Source organism: Orcinus orca, chromosome 11, assembly GCF_937001465.1.
Source record: "Orcinus orca chromosome 11, mOrcOrc1.1, whole genome shotgun sequence".
Lineage (NCBI taxonomy): Eukaryota > Metazoa > Chordata > Mammalia > Artiodactyla > Delphinidae > Orcinus > Orcinus orca.
Window position 1 is genome coordinate 44,740,207 of NC_064569.1, and position 13,525 is coordinate 44,753,731.

A 13,525-nucleotide genomic window follows, 5' to 3' on the forward strand; every position below is an offset into this window, starting at 1 on the left:
GTAAAGTTCAAGATTATGTCACAGAACTTACACTTAAGTTCTCTAAGAAGTTAAATAATATGATTTATCCTGAAGCTTTACCAAACAGCTTTCTGAAATGTTAGTAAAATGAATCACTGAAGTTACATTTTCTCATTTATTAACAAAATACTGAGTCATTTCAGACTATCAACTTGAATGTTTTCTATTACACCAAAAATCTGATTCACTAACAAGAAACTTCTTGCAGTACAAAAAGATAACAGATAATTAAAATATTTGCTCCATAATACAGCTAATCCATATAATACATCCCTTCCTCAACTATCTAAAGTGATTAGGAATTGTGGCACCTTCGTTTGCATAAAACCCTTGCCTCCTCTTAAAACCCTGAGGTGAAAGGTTATTAATGTAATAAAACTAGAACCACAATTCTTCTCGTTTCTGTATTGGACTGCTGTTAGGTTTTAAAATTTTTATAAAGAAATGTGGCGACTTATAAAGCTGTTCTATACAGTTTTTTAAGAAAACAGTCCCAGACAAATTAACAAAAAGGGCCTAGAATGACCTTATGAAAACATCCTTTTATCACTTGTTAGTGTCGAGATGAGCACCATTTTCCTTCTCTACCACTGTCTCTTCTGTTATCATAGTCATGGCTCCAGCCATCGTGATTCCTATCTTCATAGAAGAAATCATCTCTGTTTTCTCTGTAATGATGGTCAGACCCATGATCAGTGGTGTAACACTGTTTACGGCTATAATGTCTATCTGCTATGTAGGAATGAGAATTTTGACTTTTCTCTGTGATAATGTGTATCTTGGCGCCACTGGGAGCTTGAAGACTGGTTAAAAGTATGATTATGTGGGGGACTTCCCTGGTGGCGCAGTGGCTAAGAATACACCTGCCAATACAGGGGACACGGGTTCAATCCCTGGTCTGGGAAGATCCCACATGCCACAGAGCAACTAAGCCCGTCTGCCACAACTACTGAGCCCTCGTGCCACAACTACTAAATCCCGTGCGCCTAGAGCCTGTGCTGTGCAACAAGAGGAGCCACTGCAATGAGAAGCACGTGCACCACAAGGAAGAGTAGCCCCCACTCGCCACAACTAGAGAAAGCCCGTGCATAGCAATAAAGACCCAATGCAGACAAAAAGAAATAAAAATTTTTTTTTAAAAGTATGATTACATGACCGAACTGATGGGGAAAATCCTGATTGATCCAGTTATGGAGAACCAAATTTCCCTCCATGTGACATCTGTCTCAAAACACTGTTCATCACTGCTTGTCTCTGAAAATTTTCTGAAGAAGAAAGATCTTTGAATTATCTGTGCTGATCGAGTCATTTTAGCTCCTTTCCTACCTACTAGGAGATGTGGAAGTAGGGCTTGAATTTCCAACACGATGCTGGGGATATGACAAACTGACCTCCTGTGAGGCATGGTTACTTCCTAATCTAATCTGACTTTTGATGGGCCTTCCAAAAAGCTTGATTCCGTAAAGTAGATTCATGGCATAAGGAGCAGATACTTTATGTTCGAAATTCACAAACACAAACTGCTTTGCTTTACCATCCTTATCTTTTGGAATTTTCACTTTTATTACTGGCCCAGCCTGGTGAAAAAGCTCAAAAAGGAGCTCCTCTGTGACTTTGTTTCAAGGTTGCCCACAAAGAGAGTGTGATTTGCTTTGGCTCGCAAATATTTTCTTACATTCTGTAGGCTGCCTTTTTACTCTGTTGATTGTGTCCTTTGAAGCATGGAAGTTTTAAATATGGATATAGTCCAATTTATCCGTTTTTTTCTTTTGTTACCTGTGCTTTTGGTGTCATATCCAAGAAATTGCCAAATCCAATCTCATGAAGTTTTTCCCCTATGTTTTCTTCCAAGATGTTTAGGTCTTTGATCCATTTTGAGTTAATTTTTGTATAAGGATAATTTTTTACCCTTACAGTGTAAGGTAAGGGTCCAATTTCATTCTTTTGCAGGTAGATATCCAGTTTTTCCAATACTATTTGTTGGAAAGGCTGTTCTTTTCTCATTCATTGAGTGGTCTTGGCACCCTTGTCAAATCATTTGACCATATGTGCAAGGGTTTATTTCTGGCTCTCTACTGTGTCCCATTGGTTAGTATGTCTGTCTTTATGCCAGTACCACACTGTTTTGATTACTATAGCTTTGTAATAATTTTTGAAATGAGAAAGTTTGAGACTTCCAACTTTGTTCTTCTTGTTCAAGATTTGGCTATTCAGGGTACATTGAGATTCCAAATGAGTTTTAGGATGAAACTTTTTATTTCTGTAAAAAACCCACAACATTGTTTTTCATTTACTTGTGTCTCCTTCCATTTCTTTCAGCAGTGTTTTGTAGTTTTCAATGTACAGATCTATCACCTCCTTGTTTACTTTATTCCTATTTTATTTTTGATGCTATTGTAAATGGATTTTCTTTATTTCTCTTTCAGATAGTTTGTGTATAGAAGTAAAACTGATTTCATTGTTGGTGTATAGAAATGGAACTGATTTTTGTATGTTCGATTTTTGTGTGTGTGTGTGGTACGCGGGCCTCTCACTGTTGTGGCCTCTCCTGTTGCAGAGCACAGGCTCCGTACGCGCAGGCTCAGTGGCCATGGCTCACGGGCCTAGCTGCTCTGCGGCATGTGGCATCTTCCCAGACCGGGGCATGAACCTGTGTCCCCCGCACCGGCAGGTGGACTCTCAACCACTGCGCCACCAGGGAAGCCCTGTATGTTCGATTTTGTATCCTGAAACTTTTTTTAAAAATTTATTTTTGGCTGCATTGGGTATTTGTTGCTGCACATGTGCTTTCTCTAGTGTGGCGAGCAGGGGCTACTCTTCATTGAGGTGCACAGGCTTCTCATTGCAGTGGCTTCTCTTGTTGCAGAGCACGGGCTCTAGGTGCATGGGCTTCAGTAGTTGTGGCTCATGGGCTCTAGAGCACAGGCTCAGTAGTTGTGGCACACGGGCTTAGTTGCTCTGCGGCATGTGCGATCTTCCTGGACCAGGGCTTGAACCCGTGTCCCCTGCACTGGCAGGCAGATTCTTAACCACTGTGCCACCAGGGAAGTCCGTGTATCCTGAAACTTTATGGAACTTGTTTATTAGGCCTCACACTTTTTTGATGGAGTCTTTAGAATTTTCTGTATACAAAATCATGTCATCAGCAAACAGACAATTTTACTTCTTCCTTTCCGATTTGGATGCCGTTATTTCTTTTTCTTGCCTAATTGCTCTGGCTAGGACTTCTAGTATTATGTTGAATAGGAGTGGTCAGAATGTTCACCCTTTTCTTGTTCTTGATCTTAAAGGAAAAGCTTTCAGACTTTCACTGTTGAATATGATATAAGCTGTGGGCGTGTCATATATGGCCTTTATTATGTTGAGGTATGTTCCTTCTGTACCCAATTTATTGAGTGTTTTTATCATGAAACGATGTTGAATTTTGTCAGTTGCCTTTTCTGCATCTATTGGGATTATCATGATTTTTGTTGTTCTGTTAATGTGTTATATCACATTTATTGATTTGTGTATATTGAACCATCCTTGCATCTCAGGGATAAGTCTCACTTGATCATGGTGTATGATGCTTTTAATGTGCTGTTGAATTTGTTTTGCTAGTATTTTTTTGAGAATTTTTGCAATTATGTTCATCATGGATGTTGGTCTGTTGTTTTATTTTAATGTCATCATCTGGCTTTGGTATCAGGGTAATGCTGGTCTTGTTAAATGAGTTTGGAAGTGTTCCCTCCTCCATTTTTTTGGAAGAGTTTGAGAAGAATTGGTGTTAATTCTTCTTTAAATGTTTGATAGAATTCACATGTGAAGCCATCTAGTCCTGGAGATTATCAGTCTCCTTACTTATTAGTCTGTTCAGATTTTCTGTATTTTTATTATTAAGACTTGGTAGATTGTATGTTTCTAGGAATTTATTCATTTCTTCTAGGTTGTCCAATTTGGTGGCATATGATTGTCCATAGCAGTGTCGTATGATCCTTTGTGTTTCTGTGGTATCAGTTGCAATGTCTCCTCTTTCATTTTTAGTTTTATTTCTTTGAGTCCTCTCTCTTTTTTTCTTGGTAAATCTAGCTAAAGTTTTGTCAATTTAATCTTTTAAAAAAAAACTAACAGTTTTCCATTGTTTATCTATTCCGGATTTCATTTATTTCTGCTCTGATCTTTGTTATCTCCTTCTTTCTGCTAACTTTGGGCTTAATTTATCCTTTGTCCAGTTCCTTGAGGTTGTTTATTTGAGATCTTTTTTTTTCTCTTCTTCTTAATGTAGGCAGTTATCACTCTAGACTTCCCTCTGTGCTCTATTTTTGCTGCATGCCATAAGTTTTGGTATGTTGTGTGTCCATTTTTGTTTGTTTCAAGATATTTTTTGATTTTATCTTTGACCCATTGGTTGTTCAGGAATGTGTTGTTTAATTTCCACATATTTGTGAATTTTCCAGTTTTCCTTCTGTTATTGATTTCTAGTTTATATCATTTTGGTCAGAAAAGATACTTGGTATGATTACAGTATTTTTAAATTTACTGAGACTTGTTTTGTGACCTGATGTGCTCTATCCTGGAGAATGTTCCAGGTGCACTTGAGAAGAAGGTGTGTTATGTTGTTTTTATTTTTTATATTATTTTTAAATTTTTTTATTATTATTATTATTTGCGATACTCAGGCCTCTCACTGTTGTGGCCTCTCCCGTTGCAGAGCACAGGCTCTGGACGCACAGGCTCAGCGGCCATGACTCACAGGCCCAGCCGCTCCGCGGCATGTGGGATCTTCCCAGACCGGGGCACGAACCCATGTCCCCTGCATTGGCAGGTGGACTCTCAATCACTGCACCACGAGGGAAGCCCTGTTATGTTGTTTTTAGATGGAAGGTTCTGTATATGTCTGTTAGGTCCATTTGATGTAAAGTATAGTTCGAGTCCATTGTTTCTGTATTGATTTTCTATCTGGGTGATCCATTCATTATTGAAAGTGGAGTATCGAAATCCTCTGCTATTACTGTATTGTCTGTTTCTCCCATCAGATCTGTTAATATTTGCTCAATATTTTAGGTGCTCTGATGTTGGGTATATACACATTTACAACTGTTAACATCCCCTTGATGAATTGACCCTTTCTTATCATTATATAATGACTTTCTTCGTCTCTTGTTACAGTTTTTGACTTAAAGTTCTTTTTTCTGATATAAGTATAGTTATCCTTGCTTTCTTTTGGTTTCCATTTGTGTGGAATATCTTTTTCCAACCCTTCACTTTGTTCTTATGTGTGTCCTTGTAGTAAATGAGTCTTCTGCAAACAGCATAAACGTTAGACCTTATTTTTTATCCATTCAGCCACTCTGTGCCTTTTGTTTGGAGAATTTAATCCATTTACATTTAAAGTAATTATAAGTAGGTAAGGACTTATTATTGCCATCTTGTTCATTGTTTTCTGGCTGTCTTGTAGTTCCTTTCTTCCTTTCTTCCTCTCTTACTGTCTTGCTTTATGAATTGATGATTTCTGATAGTGGTATACTTTGATTCCCTTCTCTTTATCTTATGTGGATCTGTTATAGGTTTTTGTTTTGTGGTTACCCTCAGGCTTACTTGAAACATCTTATAGCTGTAACAGTCTATTTTAAGCTGATAACAACTTAACTTTGATTGCATACAAAATCTACCCTTTTACCCCCACCCCCATTTTATGTTTTTCATGTCACAATTTACATCTTTTTATATTGTGTGTCCATTAACAAATTATTGTAGCTATAGCTATTTTAATACTTTTGTCCTTTAACCTTTATACTAGAGTTAAGTGGTTAACACCACCACATTACAGTACTAGAGTATTCTGAATCTGACTGTATGTTTACCTTTACCAGTATGTTGTATATTTTCATATGTTTTTGTGTTACTAGTTAACATCCTTTCTTTTCAGATTGAAGAACTCTTCAGCATTTCTTGTTAAGGCAGGTCAAGTGGTGGTGAACTCTCTCAGCTTTTGTTAGGGAAAGTCTTTATCTTACCTTCACTTCTGAAGGACAACTTTGCTGGGTAAAGTATTCTTGTTTTGCATTTTTTTTCTTTCAGCATTTTGAATATATCATCCCATTCTCTCCTGGCCTGCAGGATTTCTGCTGAGAAATCTGCTTATAGCCTTATGGAGGCTCTGTTGTATGAGAGACATTTTTTTTTTTTCAAACTGACTTTTAATTTGTCTTTGATTTTAGATGATTTTACTATAATGCATCTTGGAGAAGGTCATTTTGGATTGAAACTTTGGAGTGAGCTATTAGCTTAATGAACTTGGATGTCCACATCTCTCCCCACATTTGGGAAGTTTTCAGCCGTTATTTCTTTGAATAAGCTTTCTACCCCTTTCTCTCTCTCTCCTTCTGCAGCTCCAGTAGTTTGTAGCTTGTTTCTGTTATTATGCCCCGTAAGTCCCATAGGCTTTCTTCATTCCCTTTCATTCTGGTTTTTGTTTGTTTGCTTGTTTTTTTGTTTTCCTTCTGTCTGGATAAATTCAAATGATCTCTCTTCAGGCTCACTGATTCTTTCTTCTGCTTGCTCTAGTCCATAGTATTTTTAAGTTGCCCAATCCAACTAGTGTTTTGTTTGTTTGTTTTTTAGTTTTTATCTTACATAACCTCTTAGTGGCATTGCTGGAGTTGACTATTCCCCATTTCTTGAAACTCTGTCTTTTGTTGCCTCTGGTAACACAACCTTCTTGGGTCTTGCCCTTTTGCCCTTCTCTTTTGACCTCCTTGTCAGTTACTCTACTCAATTTCTGAGTGTTTATATTTCTTCAGGCTTTCTTGCCTTCTTTCTAAATATACTTTATTCCTAGATTTCACTTATTACTATGCTAACAGATTTACAGATAATTGCTAGACCAGACTTCTCCTCTGTGTATCCAACTGCTGAATTGATATTTTTTTCCTAGAAATCTCACAGGTTATTAAAATTAACATATTCAAAATGTAATGATTGCTTTGCAGTCCTCAAATTGGCTCTCCCCTCCATCTCTACAGCATTAGTGAATGATACCATCATCCAGCCAGTTACTCAAGCTAGACACTATACTTTCCTGCATCTATTTATAAGCAAGTCCTTTGATTCTACCTATAAACTACACCTCAGATCTTTCCATTTCTCTCCACCTTTACAGCTATCTCTCCAATTATAGACTATATTGTCTCTTGTTTGGACTATTACAGTGGCCTCCTAATTGAGCTTGCCATTTCACCCCCTGCCTCACTCTTATTTATTCTTCCCATAGTAGCCAGAGTAATATTTTCAAAACATAGATCAGATCTTATAACTTCTCTCTTGCATAAAATCATTCACTGACTGTCTATTGTGTTGAATGAAAGCCAAGTACTTTAACACAGCCTGGAAGTCTCTGCCTACCCTTCCATCCTTCATTACACTCCAGCTTCACTGGCCTTCTGTTTCTTTCAGATTCAGTTGAAAATCTCACTTTGTGTCTTTTGCCCTTTTCTCTTTCTGGAATGATCCTTTATTTCATTCTCTGAATGGCTAGTCTCTGCTCCTCCTTGAAGTCTCACTTAAATGTCACCTTTCTGACTATACTAACTAAAGTAGGTCACAGCCTTCTGTTCTTTTTTTTTCCTAGCCCATTTATCACACTGGGTAATTATACAATTACTTTGTGATTATTTGATTAATGGCTATATCTCTACTAAACGCTGAATTCTGTTAGAACCATGACCATCTCTAGTCTTTGTCTTAGACCATCTTTTGCTTGGCATTGTGTCCTTGCTGTCAGACATAGTGCCTGGTACTCTAAATCGGGCATTAAGTATTTATTGAATGAATGGATGTGAGCTCCTTTTATATTTCAGGCACTATAAGAGCTTTATATGTATTTATTTCAATCCCCACACTAATCCTATTACATAGGTGCTGTTACTGTCTGCATTTTGCAGGTAAGGTTAAGCAACTTACCCAAAGTCACAGACTAGTACATGGCAACACTAGAATTAAACTATAGTCTTTCATTTTTGAGCCCTTGTGTTTTAACCCCTTTCTGCTAGTTAATGGGCTCTATAGTCAAGAAATATACTTTTGAAAAAACATTTAGTAAACATTGATTCATTGCCTACTCAATTGCTAAATGAATAGTGAATAACTGAGTGCTTATATCAAAACTGAATCTGATTTTTCCTCATTTGTGAAATAAAGGTCTTACATTATAAATGAAAATGATTTTCTTTGTTGTCCCAAATTGAATTATTACTTAATCATTATTTTACAATTATAGGATTTGTAAACTGGTAGGGCCAGGCACACTAACATTTTGCCCTGGCCTCCGTTTCAACTACCAGAGGAAATACTTGCCTAGCCCTTAAAGACTGCTGGGGTTTGCGGGTTTCAAAGTGAAGCATCCTTCTTCCTCCACTCCAGTTGAGAAGTAAGAAGAAAGTTTGACAAATGGAAATAAAAACAACAACTTTATTACTGATAACACTAATATTCAAGAAGGTAGCTTGTATCTGTGGGCCACTGGATTTCCTACTACTGCCAGAATTAGACAGATTTCTCCATCTAGGTGCAAGCAGTGATCAAAACCAAACCAAAGAGAAACTACAGACTTCCCCTGTGGGGCAACCCCTGTGAAACCTCACCAGTGTGTAAGGTAGCAAAGCTGAGTGTGTGCTCCCTTCAGGCAGTTGAACCCCCAGAGCGAAAGAGGACACAGCTGTGCTGCTGCTTCTAGAGCTGCCTGCACAGCAGGAGCGATATGCTGATGTCTGTCCCTCTACACTGAAGGGAGCAGTGGAGTGGGCAGTAAGTGTTTTCTCCAGGGAAGATGATGATCAGATTCCTCAGTTTAGTTCCATTTTCACATATCAGACCAGTACTTAAATCTAGTAGATATTTTGATTATTGAGGTAAAATGATAAGCTAAGTTTCTTTATCTGTTTTTTTGGTTTTTTTCTTTTTGACCACACTGAGTGTCCTGTGGGATCTTAGTTCCCTGACCAGGGATGGAACTCACGCCCCCTGCAGTGGAAGCGCAGAGTCTTAACCACTGGACCACCAGGGAAGTCCCTCTTTACCTGTTTTCTGGTGTCATTTTAGACTGTTGATTTGAACACATTTTAGAAATTGATCTCTTAAAAAAATAATTGGAGCTAATTGTTGACCTTGCTTATAGTTCGTGAAAGCCATTGCTGTTCCTGTGTTTAGACAAACAGCAATGGAAAGGATGCGGACTTGGGAACCAGATGATCCTCAGTCAAAAATAAGATTCTACTACTTATTAATTATGTAAACTTGGGAAAGAAAGAACTCCTCTGAACCTTAATTTCCATATCAGTAAAAAATGAAAATGGAGGGAATTCCCTGGTGGTCAGTCCAGTGGTTAGGGCTCAGTGGCACTTTCACTGCCGTTGGCCTGAGTTTGATCCCTGGTCAGGGAACTAAGATCCCACAAACTGTGCAGTGTGGACAAAAAAAAAAGAGAAAAGAAAAGAAAATGGAAATTATACCTATCCCATTATCTCATTATCATTTTTTTAAACAAACCTCCACCTTCCTACTTTCTAAATTTCTCTTCTACTGTCTCTTTTATTTATTTATTTTAATTTTTAAATTTTTGGCTGCATTGGGTCTTCGTTGCTGTGTGCGGGCTTTCTCTAGTTGTGGCAAGTGGGGGCTACTCTTTGTTGTGGTGCGCGGGCTTCTCATTGCAGTGGCTGCTCTTGTTGTGGAGCATGGGCTCTAGGCGCGTGAGCTCAGTAGTTGTGACTTGCCAGCTCTAGAGTGCAGGCTCAGTAGTTGTGGCACACGGGCTCAGTTGCTCCGCGGCATGTGGGATCTTCCTGGACCAGGGCTTGAACCCGTGTCCCCTGCATTGGCAGGTGGATTCTTAACCACTGTGCCACCAGGGAAGCCCTCATTATCTTCTTTGTAATGATTATATTAGATAACAAAATCCTATGGGGCCTGGAATGTGGTAAATAGCCAACATTTGTTATTTTTCCTTCCCTTCGCCTGAGAAAAAGATAATAAAATAAAAGGTCAGTTGACTATTGAGATTAACATCAATAGTCACTAGAGAAGCTATGTTGTTACTAGGAAGTTTTGTTTTGATTTTATGTTTTTATGTCATTGTTCTGTTTTTGCATTCCATCTTGTGCCTTTTGAAGGCCAACTTTTTCTCTCATTTTGCATTTCTTCATAGCATCTCCACATGCTACATATTAGATACAATAAGTAATTGTTCAGTTATAGATTCTTTTTTCTATTCTCCAAATAGTACCTACTTAATAAATTTTTTTTCAAAAACAAACAACTTTTTATTGACATATAGTTGACTAGTAATGTTGTGTTAGTTTCAGGGGTACAGCACAGTGATTCAGTTATACGTATATATGTATTCTTTTTCAGATTCTTTTCCATTATAGGTTATTACATGATACTGAATATAGTTCCCTGTGCTATACAGTAAGTCCTTATTGTTTTATTTTATATATAGTAGTGTGATTTATTTTATGTATAGTAGCATGTATCTGTTAATCACAGACTCCTAATTTATCCCTCCCCCACCCCCTTTCCCCTTTGATAACCATAAGTTTGTTTTCTATGTCTCTGAGTCCATTTCTGTTTTGTAAATAAGTTCATTTGTATCATTTTTTTAAATTCCACTTATCAGTGATATCATATAATATTTGTCTTTCTCTGTCTGGCTTACTTCACTTAGTGTGACAATCTCCAGGTCCATCCAGATGGTTGCAAATGGCATTGTTTCATTCTGTTTTATGGCTGAATAATATTCCATTATACATTTATATACTGAATCTTCTTTATCCATTCATGTGTTGATGGACATTTAGGTTGCTTCCGTGTCTTGGCTATTGTAAATAGTTCTGCTGTGAACATTGGGGTGCATATATCTTTTTTTTTTTTTGGCCACGCTGCATGGCATGCAGAATCTTAATTCCCCAACAAGTGATCAAACCTGTGCCCCCTGCATTGGGAGCGTGGGGTCTTAACCACTGGACTGCCAGAGAAGTCCCCTATATCTTTTTTTTAAATAAAATTTGCCATCTAAACCATTGTTTAAAATATTTATTTATTTATTTTTGGCTGTGTTGGGTCTTCATTGCTGTGCGCGGGCTTTCTCTAGTTGCAGTGAGTGGGGGCTACTCTTCATTGTGGTGCGTGGGCTTCTCATTGTGGTGGCTTCTTTTGTTGTGGAGCACAGACTCTAGGAGCGTGGGCTTCAGTAGTTGTGGCACGTGGGCTCAGTAGTTGTGGCGCACGGGCTTAGTTGCTCTGCGGCATGTGGGATCTTCCTGGACCAGGGCTCGAACCCGTGTCCCCTGCATTGGCAGACAGATTCTTAACCAGTGTGCCACCAGGGAAGCCCCCTGCCAATATCGTTTTGAATTAGTTTTCTCTGGATATATGCCCAGAAGTGGGATTGCTGGATCATATGGTAACTCTAATTAAATGGTTTTTGAATGGGTTAATTTTTATGCTGGTACAAACATAAGAATTTCCTTCACAATAAATTGCAAGAAATAGGGGACTACCCTTGTGGTCCAGTGGTTAAAACTCCGCACTCCCAATGCAGGGGGCCTGGGTTCAATCCCTGGTCGGGGAACTGAGATCCCACATACCACAACTAAGCCCGCTCGCCTCAACTACTGAGCCCATGAGCTCTAGAGCCCGTGTGCTGTAACTAGAGAGCCTGTGCAGTGCAAGGAAGATCCAGCACAGCCTAAATAAATAAATTTTAAAAGTTCTTAAAGAAAACTGCAAGAAATAGGAATGGATAGGGAACTTGTCAATTAAAAGATGTGTCAGCAACCAGTGACAGTATATGGACCTTACTTGGATCCTATTTCAAACAAATAAACTGGCGAATTCCCTGGAGGTCCAGTGGTTAGCACTCCATGCTTTCACTGCCAAGGGCCTGGGTTCAATCCCTGGTCAGGGAACTAAGATCCCACAAGCCGCACAGTGTGGCCAAAAAAAAAAAAAAATTCAAATAAACTGTAAAACAAAACAAAACAAAACAATTCTGACATATATAAGACAATTGGAAATTTTAACTCTATTTTATAAAATTAAGGAATTATTAATTTTTAGATGATATAGCGTTGTTTGGGTTTATATTTTTTTAAAGAGATTTTTCAGAGCTACATGCTGAAATATTTTGTAATGAAATTATATATTTGCTTTGAAATAATATGGGAGGTAAGGAAATAGGTGGAGTTACAAACGAAGCAAGTTTGTCCATGAATAATTGTTAAAGCTAAGTGATAAATGTGTAGGGATTCATCATACTCTTCTTTTGCCTTTGTATGTTTTCCATAATTAATAGTAAAAAAAGTTATTCTTATTAAACTTTGCTTCTCATCCTCTGAACCAGGACTGTCTTTTTTTTTTTTTTTAATCGGTTAAGATATGAGCAACTTTAATACCACAGCCAGGCTAATTATTACTTAAGGATATCACTGAATGCAACTGTCAGGAGTAAGCCTAAGCAAAGATAGAGAAGAAGGGAAAAAATGGAGGAAGAATGGAAAAGAGCAAGAGAGAGGATGGAGACTAGAGAAAGGGAAAGAAGTGAAGGGGTAGTAGAGGGTTGCCTCTAAGCTATAAGTCTCTTATTCTCATTCTAAATTTTCTTCCAATTTCACCTCCAAAGGATACCAGAGGTAAGTAGGAACCTGAGATTCTGCTCTGTAAGTTCTGTCAAAACTTTTTGTAATAAGGAGAAAGAAAAATCGCTGTTTTGTTTTAATATATCAGCCTAAAAGAACAGGGATTCCCTCTTTTCTATATTCTTTATGGATTAAGTATACTGTAGCTATTATATAAATAGTATATCTTTATGTGGCTATGGGTACTGGACCTTGCAAAAATTCTTACATAACCTTCCACATTACTATCCAGGAATTAGATAGAACTTATAGAACTTTCTCTTCCTCTTTTGGAGACCTTATCACTTTGTTTATAGTTGGCTTTTGGTATTCAGTTCTTACTTTGGCAATCAGTCCTCACCTCCACCCCTTACCTCCGACTTCTGCCCCATTCCCAATTGTAGTTTAAGACCATGAGTTTGATAAACTAGGTTAACACTTTGCCAAGGACTAGTTCTGTTCAGATCACTGTCTTTTTTGAGATTCAGAGTATGTTAGGAAGTATGAGAGCATGGGTCCAGGAGTCAGGCTGTATGGACTCAAGTGTTTTAACATTCTATCCTAGTTTTAAAAAATTAGTATGTTGGACCTTGAAACTTTTTCTTTTGTTTTTAAATAGATAATAGATGTATGGACTTGGTATAAAATATAAAAGGTTCAAAAAGTCTGTTTTCACTCCATCTTTCATATACCTAGTTCATCTTTTTAGCGGCCAACATTATTAACCGTTTCTTGTGAATCTTTCTGGACGTATTTTATGTATATTATATCAGACTTTGAAAAATTATATCTGCAGTTCTTTGTGACTTGTAAAAAGCAGACTAGAGGGACTTTCCTGGCGGTCCAGTGGT

The 13,525-nt window shown here is 37.9% G+C and overlaps 1 protein-coding gene and 1 pseudogene across 4 annotated transcripts in view; one reads left to right on the forward strand and one right to left on the reverse strand.

The window, feature by feature from the left end:
• The window catches only part of RBMS2 (RNA binding motif single stranded interacting protein 2), a 104,190-nt gene that overhangs the window by 55,159 nt on the left and 35,506 nt on the right, over positions 1-13,525 (forward strand). The window lies entirely within an intron of this gene.
• On the reverse strand, positions 493-13,066 carry LOC105748201 (RNA-binding protein 7-like; annotated as a pseudogene).